Below are 12,460 nucleotides of genomic sequence, written 5' to 3' on the forward strand. Positions count from 1 at the left end.
TTTCCTGATACCTAAAATTTTCTCTTTTTTTTGTTGTTGGCAAGTTATGCCCTGGTCCCGATCCATGACTCTAGTTACCTCCGCTGACGTCCATCCGCTATATCAAACTGAAATGAAATGAAAGTGACAATTATGCAACTGGTGGGACTAGTTATGCCCCAACTGGGTTAGTCCAAAATATTAGATGTGTACATGCTCATTGTACCTTCAACATTTTCCTATCTGAACATATATTGTCCCATGCTTATCATTTTTTCTTACACTACTCTTTTAAAGCCGAGTGCCAAGCAATATTTGCTACAATATATAACCCTAGAATCGGAGCCTAGGATTATGATACCGAATGGAAATCACACAGAACGGAAATCTAGACAGTTTTAGTAAATGTTGCGAATTTCTGCGATAAGTCATTACAACATCCGACTTATGCAACAATGAGTCTCACATTAGCTAAGGAAGATTCAACAAAATGGAGACAATCTCTTGATTGAGTGAATGTCTCCAAACTATGAGACATTTTTTATCGGGACTTACATTAACTAGATAATTAATTTTAATGTAGCTTGATCGGGAGACACTCTGTTTTAAGATACATTATCCAGATTGGGTGACAGGAGTAGGATAAGTGTAAAATAAACAAGAGCTGTCAGTGGACAGCACGCTCGACTATTCTCAGTGCTTGATAGTATAATATAAGCTATGAGTAAAACTTTAACATTACAATAAGCATATTCTAAGTTGAAAAGGGGCCATAATTCAGTCAAAATGCTTGACAGAGTTGCCTCCTCCTTTTTACAGACTGGGGTCATGATGGTAAACAAGTATGCAAAATATTAAAGCAATATCTCAATGGACTTTGAAAATATTTGGGGTGGTACGCAAACTTTAACATTTGTGTGACGCCCTTGCTAACGCTCACGCTCAGGCCGGGGCGAGTAGGATAGCTCCCCTATTCTTCGAATAGTCGAGCTAATAAAAATGTAAAATGAGATTCAGTTCAGAAATAAATTGCACATAGAAATTAAAGATATAATTTAAGTGAAAAATAAATTATATTTAATAACATACATGACTAGCAGTCACTACTGGCACCTACTGATGTGCTGTGCAGAGAAAGCTTATGGTTGGCACACCTTTTAGGCTTACTATTCTCTGCCCAACACAAACAGCATGTGCCCAGTAGTGATAGCTGTCACGGTCACAGCCCAACCAAATGCCATTCTTTCTCTACCTTTTCCTGAAAAGTTTGTCTGCTTTAGAATTAAATATAATTGAGCAAACTGAGCATTTGTTGTTGACAGCCGTCACTGGCTTAATAGCCTTCTCTGCAGGCCTCTACCCTGGCATATTGTTGATCACCTTTTTCTTCTTTGGTGTGTGTATCTGGGGAGGAGGGGATGATACAACTGTTCCTCTTTGACATGCGAAGCTGCTCTCGCCTGTCTGCAGCTTCACATGTCTGAAGGCTACTGGTAGCAGAGCCACCCTGAGCTCCACCTTCACCCCACACAGGTTGTGAAGAGCCATTGCCTAGAAAAGATGTGTAATATGTTATTCTGTTATTATTTTTTTCTGAAGGTTAAAAAGAAGATTCTGGAGACAGCATCTGGTAGTACTGAAACTGTGAAGTACAGTCAGCAACCGCAAGTAGATTACAAAGAAATAATGCCAATAAGAGAAGTAAGGAGTAGACAATATTTGCTACATTCCATGCAAGAAAATGAACACACAAGTTTAAATGGTATTTAATTAAATTTTGAGGTGAACTGAAAAAATTTCACTGCAGAAAGTGAAGCTATCAAAGATACTTACTATCAAGCATTTGTTCCTGATGGCATGATTCATAAAAAAGAAATAGTGTATATTACTGAAGATGAAAAGCGCGAAAAGACTTCTCTTGACAAACATTATCTAAAGATGAAATACATAAAAAGATTCTTGAGGTGTTGGACCTAAAACCTTGAAAGGAGGCCAAAATTATGGAAGAATTATTAACAAAACCTGTGAAGGAAAAACGCAAGGATGAATACTTGAGGTTTTATTACATATTTACAGACCATATTCAATAGTTCCAATGTTCAATATGTACCCGAGACTTAAGTCTTCAATCTTTTTGAAAAACACTTTTGCCTTGCCCTTCTGTTAGAGATATATCCCAGGTTGATTGGGCCTTTATGGTGCTGTGTACTCATGGATTTCATGGATTGACTACCTGTACTTGTGCATTCATCAATCTGTTAAATATTATAGATATCATAGATATACATGTAGATATCATAATATAATTAATGAATAATCTACACATACATGTACCCATGTAGATGTAGTACTGTGTACCCCACTCATCTGTATATTTGCTGTAATATTTCACAATACAATACAATGTATAATATTTTCAACATGATGTTTAGCAAACTGCATATTAGTAAATACAGTGGTTGAAATTACCCTGTATTATTCACATAAACTGTATGAACTTGGTTATTGTGAAAAAACACAGCTTCTGCTTGTACATAAAATACAATGTTTAATACTATCTACATAGCATATTATAATTTCAATAGATAGTTTGATACAAAGAATGTTTTAAACTACCTGAGCGTGCTGAGTATCCAAAATTTCAACTGCAGCTGTTACATTTGCCTCAGTGCTGTTGGGCAGCTCTATCTCTACCTCTTGACCCTAGAAGATAAATACCCATTTTTTTGTTGTTTTCTAACATGTACATATGAGTTATTACTGTTAAATACAGCTTAAGCACTTTAACAGGAATAAAGAGTTTGATTGTTTCTATATTTATTTAACTTGTACCCCAATAGTGACAAATGTATCTGCCTTTGTGACAAGTGCGGATCAAGATTAGCCTGCACATATTTAAAGTTTGATCATGGTCTGCACTGTTTGCTATTCAGTCAGTAAATTTTCATTGAATACCCCTATGAACTTTAATTGGTACTGTAATGTCCAAATAACTTTGGCAAATTGAAAGATGGAGTTGCCAGTTTTAAAATCTTAACAAGGTAAGAGTTAGATATCATGCACAATACAGATTAGAAGTCTGTTTTAAATATACAAGTCATTACTACTGATGAAGCTATATACCAGTTCTGTCTCTGCAGCTGAGTACACATGGTCCATGGTTGTGATCAGCTTATCTAAAAAGATAAATGATCGTTTAAATAGTAATAGACTATTAGATGGAAAACAATATATACATATATATAAGAATCTTTAGATTAAGTCAGATACAACAAATGTATAATAATAATGAAATAAAAGCAAGCTCTGTAAAAAGGAAATTGCAGGTTTGTACAAATACATGTATACATCATCTGAGAAAAACAACCTTATACTGAGTCTTGTTAGCAAGAGTTGTTTTAATAAAGCAAGTGTTTGATCATATTGTTATTTTTGAACTGGAGCCCATTATTCTTTTGTACACACCCAGATCCGATATCCAGCCGTTAGTCATACCTATACGGACTGTACGGAATTTAGAACAGCGGATCATGGCGGGATGTAAACAAAACTTGCTTCAACATTTTTCGTCGTTTATTGGATTTATATTTCAATTTAAGAATAATTCTGTTCATTAAAACTGGAAAAGATCGACATTTTTAGATATTCATAGGCCTTCATCATGTGCGTAGTTCAGAATTTCCTCGGTAAATGTCGGCAAAGCGACTGACTTCTAACCTCATTTTTCCCGCTACGCAACTTATCTCTTTGCATTTTAACCTTGTGCATATATTTTTGCATCAGACTAATTTCTTTAGTTTGTCAGCTGATGTCCCTTTTGTTGCTGCTGCATTTATTCTTTTGTTTTCTTATGCATATTCTATCTGCTAGAAAGATGTAAATAGTTCTTTTTTGTTAATTTACTATGTTTATATGCCTGCATCAGAAAAGCTGCTGCTGATGCAGACATATACACATAGTAAATAGGGTGTCACAATTATATCTGTATATGAAAGCTTCCATTTTATGTTTTATGTTTATCTTCCCAATTATTTTATTTTGACTTAACTATTGATTATGAATAATAATACAAAATGTTTTTTATCCCATTTATTAACATATTTGTAACTTTAGCATTAACATAATCATAATTTTGCTTATAGTATACAGTAGTTTTATTATGCTTAGGAGTTTTAGCAATCTGCTTTTTTCCAGCTTGTATGTGCTTTAAAATGTTTACTGTTTACCATTAATTTTATTTTGTATCTTAGCCTTAACCATGTACTTTTCTTATCCTTTTAGATTGTTTGTTTGTATTGTTATAGGATAATCATGTTATGTCGGAAACTAGCTTGTTATAGCTAATGTTTACATGTTTGTGAAAACCGACACTGAATAAAGATTATCTTATCTTATCATATCTCTCTGCTGGTCCAACTATAAAAAGGCGCAAAGCAATCTTTTTCTGCGCAATGATTGTTAAATGACACCACTGCTAAAATATATCGCTGATTCGGGAGACAGTCTCTGCATCCAGTGACAAAGTAGGTATATTTGTTTGTTAAATGTCTCCCGATCAGGAGATGTCTCCCAATCGAGAGATTGTCTCCAATTTGGTGAATCTACCTTAGCTGCAAGTGACACACTGCTCAATGATTGATATCGCAAAATACTGCTGCATTTATTGAAAATGTGCATCCCACTGGGACGCAAATATGACCATTTCTGCATTTGATTCTGACATATATTGCATTACTGTTATTGGAATTATTGCTAATTCTAGCTATAAATAGCTTGATTTAGCTATATAGCTAATTTGTGACTTTTCTGGGACCTGTTGACTACAATTGTACAAGTTCAAATTCATTGACTGGTCACTACCTTACATATTTACCCTCTGGCATGTGACATGATGAAGTACAGCGATCTGTAAATAAGTTATCACGCCCTAAACGAGCAAAAACCTACATACTGGTACGGAGCCCAATGTTCTTTTCTTATCGGACGACCGGTGCAAATGCCGTTGTTTGGTTAAAGGGAAGTAACTGTGCACTACCGAAAATAAAGTATACTACCACTATCAATATTGTATTTTGTGGACCCGTTTAATTGTGTTTATATAATCAGAATTAATCGTATTTTTCACTTTTATGACTTGTGTTTACATTGTACATTTGTGATTATTATACCAGAGATGGTCCGTAATTGGAAAAATAAATATTCACGGCGATCAGTCTCCTATTCTACTCTATTCTGTTATCGTTGATAACCATAGAAATCACGTATTTTTAAGACTGGTATAGTTTTGAACACTATGGAACACTTTGGTCTAAAATCAATGGCTAATTGTTCATGCTGTTTGCCCATTGTGACAATAGGTGGTAAGATAATTTAAGTCTTCCGCATGTTAGGCCTATTAACATCTGTAAATGCAAAGAGATATAAAAATAAATAGAGGTATTTTATACTTCTTTGGTAAATGTTATTATGCTTCATGCTGCCCAAATGTTGCCCGAAATATGGGTATCAAGTCAACTCGTCCCCTAGTCAACTCGTCCCCCAGTCAACTCGTCCCCGATTTGGTCATTTCGTCCCCAAAAATTGGTAATTTCGTCCCCCTCATCATAAAATTTGGTCAACTCGTCCCCGATTTGGTCATTTCGTCCCCCAAAATTGGACATTTCGTCCCCCTCATCATAAAATTTGGTCAACTCGTCCCCCTTTTGGTAATTTTGTCCCCCTTAAAAAAAAGCCACATGCGACACCTTATGTACCAGTCCCTTTATGTACCAGTCCCTTTATGTACCACTTTGACACTTTTTGTTAAAAAGTTGAAAAAAATATTCTCCAGGGCCATAAAATATTTAGGATCGGGCCAAAAATTTAGGGTAGGTCGGGATACCGGAAACAAACAATTTTTTTACGCCTGATCGAGATTAAATGCATAGTTCTAAAGACATGCATTGTTCCTTTCATGTGGCTTTTTTTTTCAAAATAGAGTTGTAATGGTCATAATATGTCAAAACCTACAATTTTAAAGGAGCAAAGTACCTTTGAGAAAGCCTATCTAATTTAAATATTGTTTAAGGTTCATTTATTAACAAAAAACTATTAAGACTGACATTCAGCTTTTGTCAAAATGACCAATCTTTAAATAAAAAAGCACGCCCGAGTCGGGAATTGAAACTAGGTTGCCGCGCAATATTTTTTTTTCACTGTTGACCAATACACCACGGAAGAATAAGTACTTAACGGTCGTTACATATAAAGTTTTATAATTCAGGCAACCTCCGATGCCCCGTTTCAAATGCTTTTCAATTTTGAATGGAAAAATTAGTAAAAAAATAATAATTCTTATATTATGTGTTTCCATATGTTATGATCTGTCAATAACTAAGTTTCTTAAAAGGCCTTCTTCGGAAAAACAAAAATAATATTTCCTGTCTCATTTTTTAGTTTTCGTACCGTCGGCGATCTGGAGATCCGTGCCTTAAGGGTATTACAATCATTTCTTAACTCACTCGAAGAGTCGGGGAATTATTAGTGTAGGTGGATGGTCCAGCGTTCGTCGTCTGTAGTCTACCACCCACAAGTTTCATAAACATCTTCTTTGAGACTAGGTCAGAATTACAAAAAGCGTGTTTTAGAGCACTCCTGCAAGTTCCTTTCTCAAGGGAATTCAAATGGGTCTACTTTACCGCTTTTATGGGCAGTTACAGCTAAATACAAATGTATATATAAAAAACTTTATACAACTTCTTCTCATGAATCTCTTCATCGAGCTTCATCAAACCTGGCCTGTAGGAACATTATAAGATCGTCTTTAAAATTTGAACAAATTTGGGAGCTAGGCTGCCTGTATGTGCCAATGGAGCTAAATTAGAAATACTTTTAAACGACATGTTCTCAGAATCACCTGATGGATTTAGCATCATTATAAGACATTCTGCAAAAGTAGTTCAAGTGGTAGCCTGGGAATCGTGCTTTGTCAGAAGAAATCATACCTAATATCTAGGCATTAAAGATCCAACTTAAATTGCGCTAATTAGTGTTAACTGGCATTCATCGACTTTCTGATATTAACAACATGTTAAGTTGCGAGTAGGCAAAAAAAGTGAGAAATTGTTAGACTGGATCCCATACTATTCAAATGGCGGCACTCTCCACATTATAGGGGCCGCTAGAGCTAAAAATAGAATTACCTTCTTCTGAACTGCTTGATGGACAAACTTGCTCGGTACACTCATTTTTAGGTTCTGTCTAAAGTATGTTCAAAATAGAGATATTGGCCCCTTTCAGCGGACATTAGAGTTAAAATTAGAAATACCTTGAAACAGATTCTATTCGTGAACCATTTCACGGAAATTCATCAAATTTGATCTGTGGCATTATTGTAAAATTGGTCTGTAGCATCATTGTAGGATCCTCTCCTCAATTTGTCCAAATGGTGGCTTTTGGCCCCTTTTAGGGGCCACTAGTTTACACTAAAGACAGTTGAAACCATTCACAACCCAGCGTGTCATACATATATTCAAGGTGAAACAGTCGAACTCAGATAAGCGACTTCTTAATATTAAGAATTAAAATGCTTATGATTCACATTATTCATGTAGTTTACATGATACTGAAGAAAAATAATAACAACATGTATCTTTAGTTTAGATTTTGCTGTTTTGAAAGTTTTTCTACTTAGATACCAATAAATATTACGTTGTTATAAATATCTGAACATTTGTCTGTTATCATGTATGACAGGAAATCAGTATAACAGACAGGACTTTGTCAAAGAGGCAAGATTTTCATTAAAATTCCAGTTCTTATTAAAAGACAGATGTGAAATAGTGTTGGTGCAAACTTGAAATAATCAAGGTATAAAACCCTGAGTAGTTTTGTTATATATTCCGGTCCGTTGAGATCACAGAGTTCATTCAAGGTTTATGTATCAATACAACATTAAGCCACTGCTACGGGTCTTTAAGGTTGTTGAAGATGACCTCTCGTGAACAGACCCGGTCAAACCAAATCTACTTTTATGTTTTGCTTGGTTGCCTTCTATGTTTCCAAAGATCTTACAGATTTTATATGTTTGATACCAAAAATAAATAAGGTATACATTCTTTGATAGTGTTTAATTGATGTAAATTAAATTGGATGTGTATGACAAAAGCATGGGATGATTTCAGATGAATTTCATTGAGGATACAATTATGTTTGTTTTGTGCAATACGGCATTGAGACTAAAATTTTCGTCCAGTTTTTGAGTGAATCGTACATTTTTTATTGTTGTTGGAGACTCGCATTTGTTAAGAATAATTTAAAAATGTAATAAAATGGTGTTTTTTGTTTTAACAGACATTTTAGGATGAAAATAAAGATAATTCAGACAAACCAGATATCTGAACATAAAATATTTTACAGGGTAGTTGTACTAAAACTTGTGCAAGAATAAGACAATCACACATTGCATAAACAAGAAAGAAAAGTAATTAAAAGATTTAAATGTTCAAAGACAGTTCTGGGTTTCAATGCAAAGGTTGTTTACATAGTATGAAGCAACAAGGTTTGATCATCACTAATTAGCCATTTTCTCTTCAAATAGTTACATGTAATATGGTAGATTTACACAAAACTTCACAAGAATTAAATACCTAGTTGTGTGTATCATCAGCATTTTACGGTTTGGTGATCTTTAGAAGAATTATGGCCTTTGATTCATAACCCTGCCATCTATAAAGAGATTTTCAAAATAATTTGGCGCAAACCCTAGCTGATGTCAAGGTCACATTTTGATGTCAAAGGTTTTAAGAGGAGCTGTTTGGTGTCCAGTCCATAACTGTGTTCATGAAAGAATTTTAGTTATTTGATACAAATGTTTACGATGATGAGACCACCTGTCGCATGCAAGACTCAGACCCCTATCGCCAAGGTCAGGGTCACACTTTGAAGTCAAATATTAACAGGGTTTGTTTTTTGTCTGCCACTCATCAAAAGATTTCAGAATTACTTTTAACAGATGTTCCCCATAACGAGAAGACATGTCATATGCTATACCCAGGCACCTGTCTCAAAGAGCAAGGGCACACTTGGAGATAAGAGACATTTGGTAATTTCTTTTGTCTGGTCAATCAATTTACTTTGCGTAGATAGATGTTGATATAAAATGATCTGTCGCATTGTATTTGTCGAATTGCAAGACCTAGACCTCTAGCCCAAAGTCTAGATCACAGAAGATGAAAGATTTTTGTCTTTTGTTTCGTCTGGTATATTGTTGGTTTGCATGGATATATTTTCATATAACTTGGCATAGATATTTATCATTGGAAAACAATGTCATGCAATACTGATATTCTGCTCTGAACTGTCAAGGCCACAGTCATCCAAGGTAACTTTCTGTTTTTATTGGTACATGAAATTACTTCCCTCTTACAAGATATGTACAGTGCATGCGATTTTTATCAGTTTTCCAACTAATTTAGAAATAGAATTATGTTTAAAGGGATAGGCTTCCCTTTAATATGATAAAATATTTGATTACATTCACCAATTACGGTAGTCCAGAAATTTTCATACTACATTACTCTTCATTAATAATATAATATATACTACTGATTGATATAAAGAATATTATGAAAGGTGGACAATTTTTTAGTATTTTGCCCCAGTTAACTCCACGAAGATGTTATGTTGGCTGGCAACAGAAGTCGCTAGGCGGGGGATGTTGGTAACTCTGTCATTCTTTTTGTTGATCGAATTATGATTATTTTGCTTCTTAGCGAACCTGAACCAAATGTTCAAGGTGAGCTATTTGTATACGCAGATGGATTAGATTCCCTCGCCAACATTTTAATCCAGTAAAAATACTGGCAGAATTTACACAAAACTTGATTCCAGCTGACCTCTTTTATGGGCTGCCAGTGCTGAAAAATGGATATACATATACAGTAATACATTGTACCTTTAAACAACGACTTCTGGTGAATGGTTCTCCATCAAGTTTATTCAGATGGTTCTTCCAGAGCTGAAATAGAAAAAAACCTCAAACGACTTTTTATAGATACGTTTTTTGATCTTACCAAAACAAAGATAAAAAAGTAAGGGTTGATTTCCCGGAAGCACAGAGTACCCCAAACACAGCCATAGAGCCATGCATCGCTAAGTAGGCCCAAGACAAAAAGATGTTGTAACGTAAAGATATTGTAGACGGGTTGCTTGGTTTGTAGCATCCTTGAATGGTCCTCTCTCAAGAGCGTTCAAATAAATCTAATTGACCATTTTCATTGATGCCAGAACTAGCATTTACCATATCCAAATTTACCGGAATTGGTCTGTAGCACCCTTCAAATTTGTTACAATAGGTACGCTTGATCACTCTCAGTGACTGCCAATGTAAAACAAAACAACATTCTCATGAACTTTTTGTTTTTTCATCGCATACTTGGTCTGTGACATTTACATGGTGTTACGTGACCCATTTTAAAGGCCATCAGAGGGAAAAATAAATAAATAAAAAAAGAATAAACGGAAAAAGGCCCTCTTTTAGGGGTTGCCAGTGCTTAAAAACATTGGACAGCTTCTACTCATGTACAGCTTAATGTATCTTCATCAAACTTGTTATGTAGTATCCATTCACTGATATCCTTCAGTCTTTACTAGAGCTTAAGACAGAAAAGCTTCTCTGTAACAACTTGAACTAATTAATGGATTTATGGGATCAACTAGAGTTATGCTTTCCAGCCACCGTTTTCCCTTTCATTGACCTTTATCAATATGTAAAGTATCATATCAGTACCTTACATAGCATTCGAGTTATACCCGGACAAGGTTTTAAAAGTAAAGGGGATAATCGAAAAAAAAAAAAAAAAAATGAAAAAAACGGTACACTAATGGCTTTGTTTTTTCTCTTCAAAATTGGCATTGTCTGAGCTTTTAAAATCCAAATCCAAAGGGATTGTAAGGGCTGTCCGACATTTGTACATATTGGTGCAGAATATGTTTTCTCTGACTTAATTAAGAGATAATCTATGGTGTCTGATTTGAGGAATAAATAAACCTAATGGAAAATTGATTTTATCCGACCTGACAAAAATGATAAGTGGTGCCCTACAAAATAAAAGTTAGTCGTCTCAAACCTTATCGCAAAAATCATTCTAATTACCATCATCAATTCAACCATCATCGTATCCAATTTCGCCACGATCACCATCATTATCGTCATCACAATCTCGAAGAGAATGAACATTAGCATCATTACATCAACACCACCTTTGCTATCATTATCGTCATCATCGTCAACATCGCCATCAAAATAACCATGATCATCAATATCACCAACAATCTGACCGTCGACATGGCATTTATGGTACCTGACTTGAGTAAAATAGTTAGTGTCTAAATTAAGTCATAGTGATGTCTTAACTAAAACGGTTTTTTTTTTCAATTCAAATTTATTCAGGCATTCTTACATAAAAACTACTTTTTTTACTGGATCCGCCCATGTATAAACGGGAGAAAAATCGTGTGCAAACAAGGCAATTCACGTGCTGTTAATACATGATTTTTATTTTTGAAATGCTTTGCCAGGGACGTATGTATGTATTTCTGCGCAGACTGATATTTGGCATCTGCATCTTGTTTCTTCCATAATAATCTCTTCTTGTAGCATTATAGATACAATGTAATCCATAGTATGTTTAGCTGTATCAGTTTCCAACCCCAAACGTACTGCCCCCATCAATGTACGCACTAGCTTCTCTTAGAGTTTACTCCCTTTACAAAGCGTCTGTTCAGTTATTGTAAATAACTGTGAATAAATAAGTATCGCGTGCAACTTGTGCTATTGCCCGTTTTTAGGTATTATATTAATGATTTTTGTTAGTATCAATCGGTTTGTTTTTACCTGATTGTTCGCAGAATTTATATAATAAACCTCGAAAGCTAGTCACTAGCTTCGTACTCATCCGTACTCTGTTTGTTCGTACTCAAAGTAATTCGAATGTAAAGTTGTTATTCTTAAAATAATTGTGTTCCTGTTTATCAAATTTTTTAGTTATATGCAAAATTATGTGTAATGTAACGTTTGTAATAACTAAAAATAAAAATAAGATGCTCAAAAACCTTCAAATCACGCTTTTAGTAGTGTTGTTGTTATGTGTGCCCCGGTTATAGATATTTAAAACATGTTTACCGATTCCAAGAACAACAAGAATGGTAAATAAAAAATGTACCATCACATATAAAAACAATGCATTTAGTCGTCGTGTAATGTTTTTTATGCAAGAATAGCGACAATACACGTTCGTTTTGTGTATTAACGTCTGCAGAAGCCCGCGGGATTGTTTGTGACCGAGACCGAAGGTCGAGGTCACAAACATATCCAAAGGGCTTCTGCAGGCGTTAATAAAAATTCTTAACGTCAGAATTTTCTTGTAGATCTAACACTCAAGAGGCCATATCTTTAGTCCAGTCTTGATGAAAATTGGTCAGAAAATTTGTCTCCATGAAA

The 12,460-nt window shown here is 34.8% G+C and overlaps 1 long non-coding RNA gene across 7 annotated transcripts in view; it reads right to left on the minus strand.

Moving 5' to 3' along the window:
- The window catches only part of LOC123560017 (uncharacterized), a 57,707-nt gene extending 53,108 nt beyond the window's left edge, over window positions 1-4,599 (minus strand). For 2 of the 7 annotated variants that reach the window (XR_006688091.2, XR_006688089.2), the window contains exons 1-5: window positions 3,103-4,595; window positions 2,596-2,682; window positions 2,090-2,234; window positions 1,232-1,530; window positions 12-107 (exon numbers count right to left, since the gene is read on the minus strand). This is a non-coding gene — a long non-coding RNA (uncharacterized LOC123560017). Of the gene's footprint in view, window positions 1-11; window positions 108-1,231; window positions 1,531-2,089; window positions 2,235-2,595; window positions 2,683-3,102 lie in introns of all 7 variants that reach the window. The other 5 variants (XR_008372637.1, XR_008372638.1, XR_006688088.2 and 2 more) reach the window with 5 other exon arrangements.
- Window positions 4,600-12,460: the final 7,861 nt, after the last annotated feature.

The sequence above is a fragment of the Mercenaria mercenaria genome, chromosome 10 (genome assembly GCF_021730395.1).
Source record: "Mercenaria mercenaria strain notata chromosome 10, MADL_Memer_1, whole genome shotgun sequence".
NCBI lineage: Eukaryota > Metazoa > Mollusca > Bivalvia > Venerida > Veneridae > Mercenaria > Mercenaria mercenaria.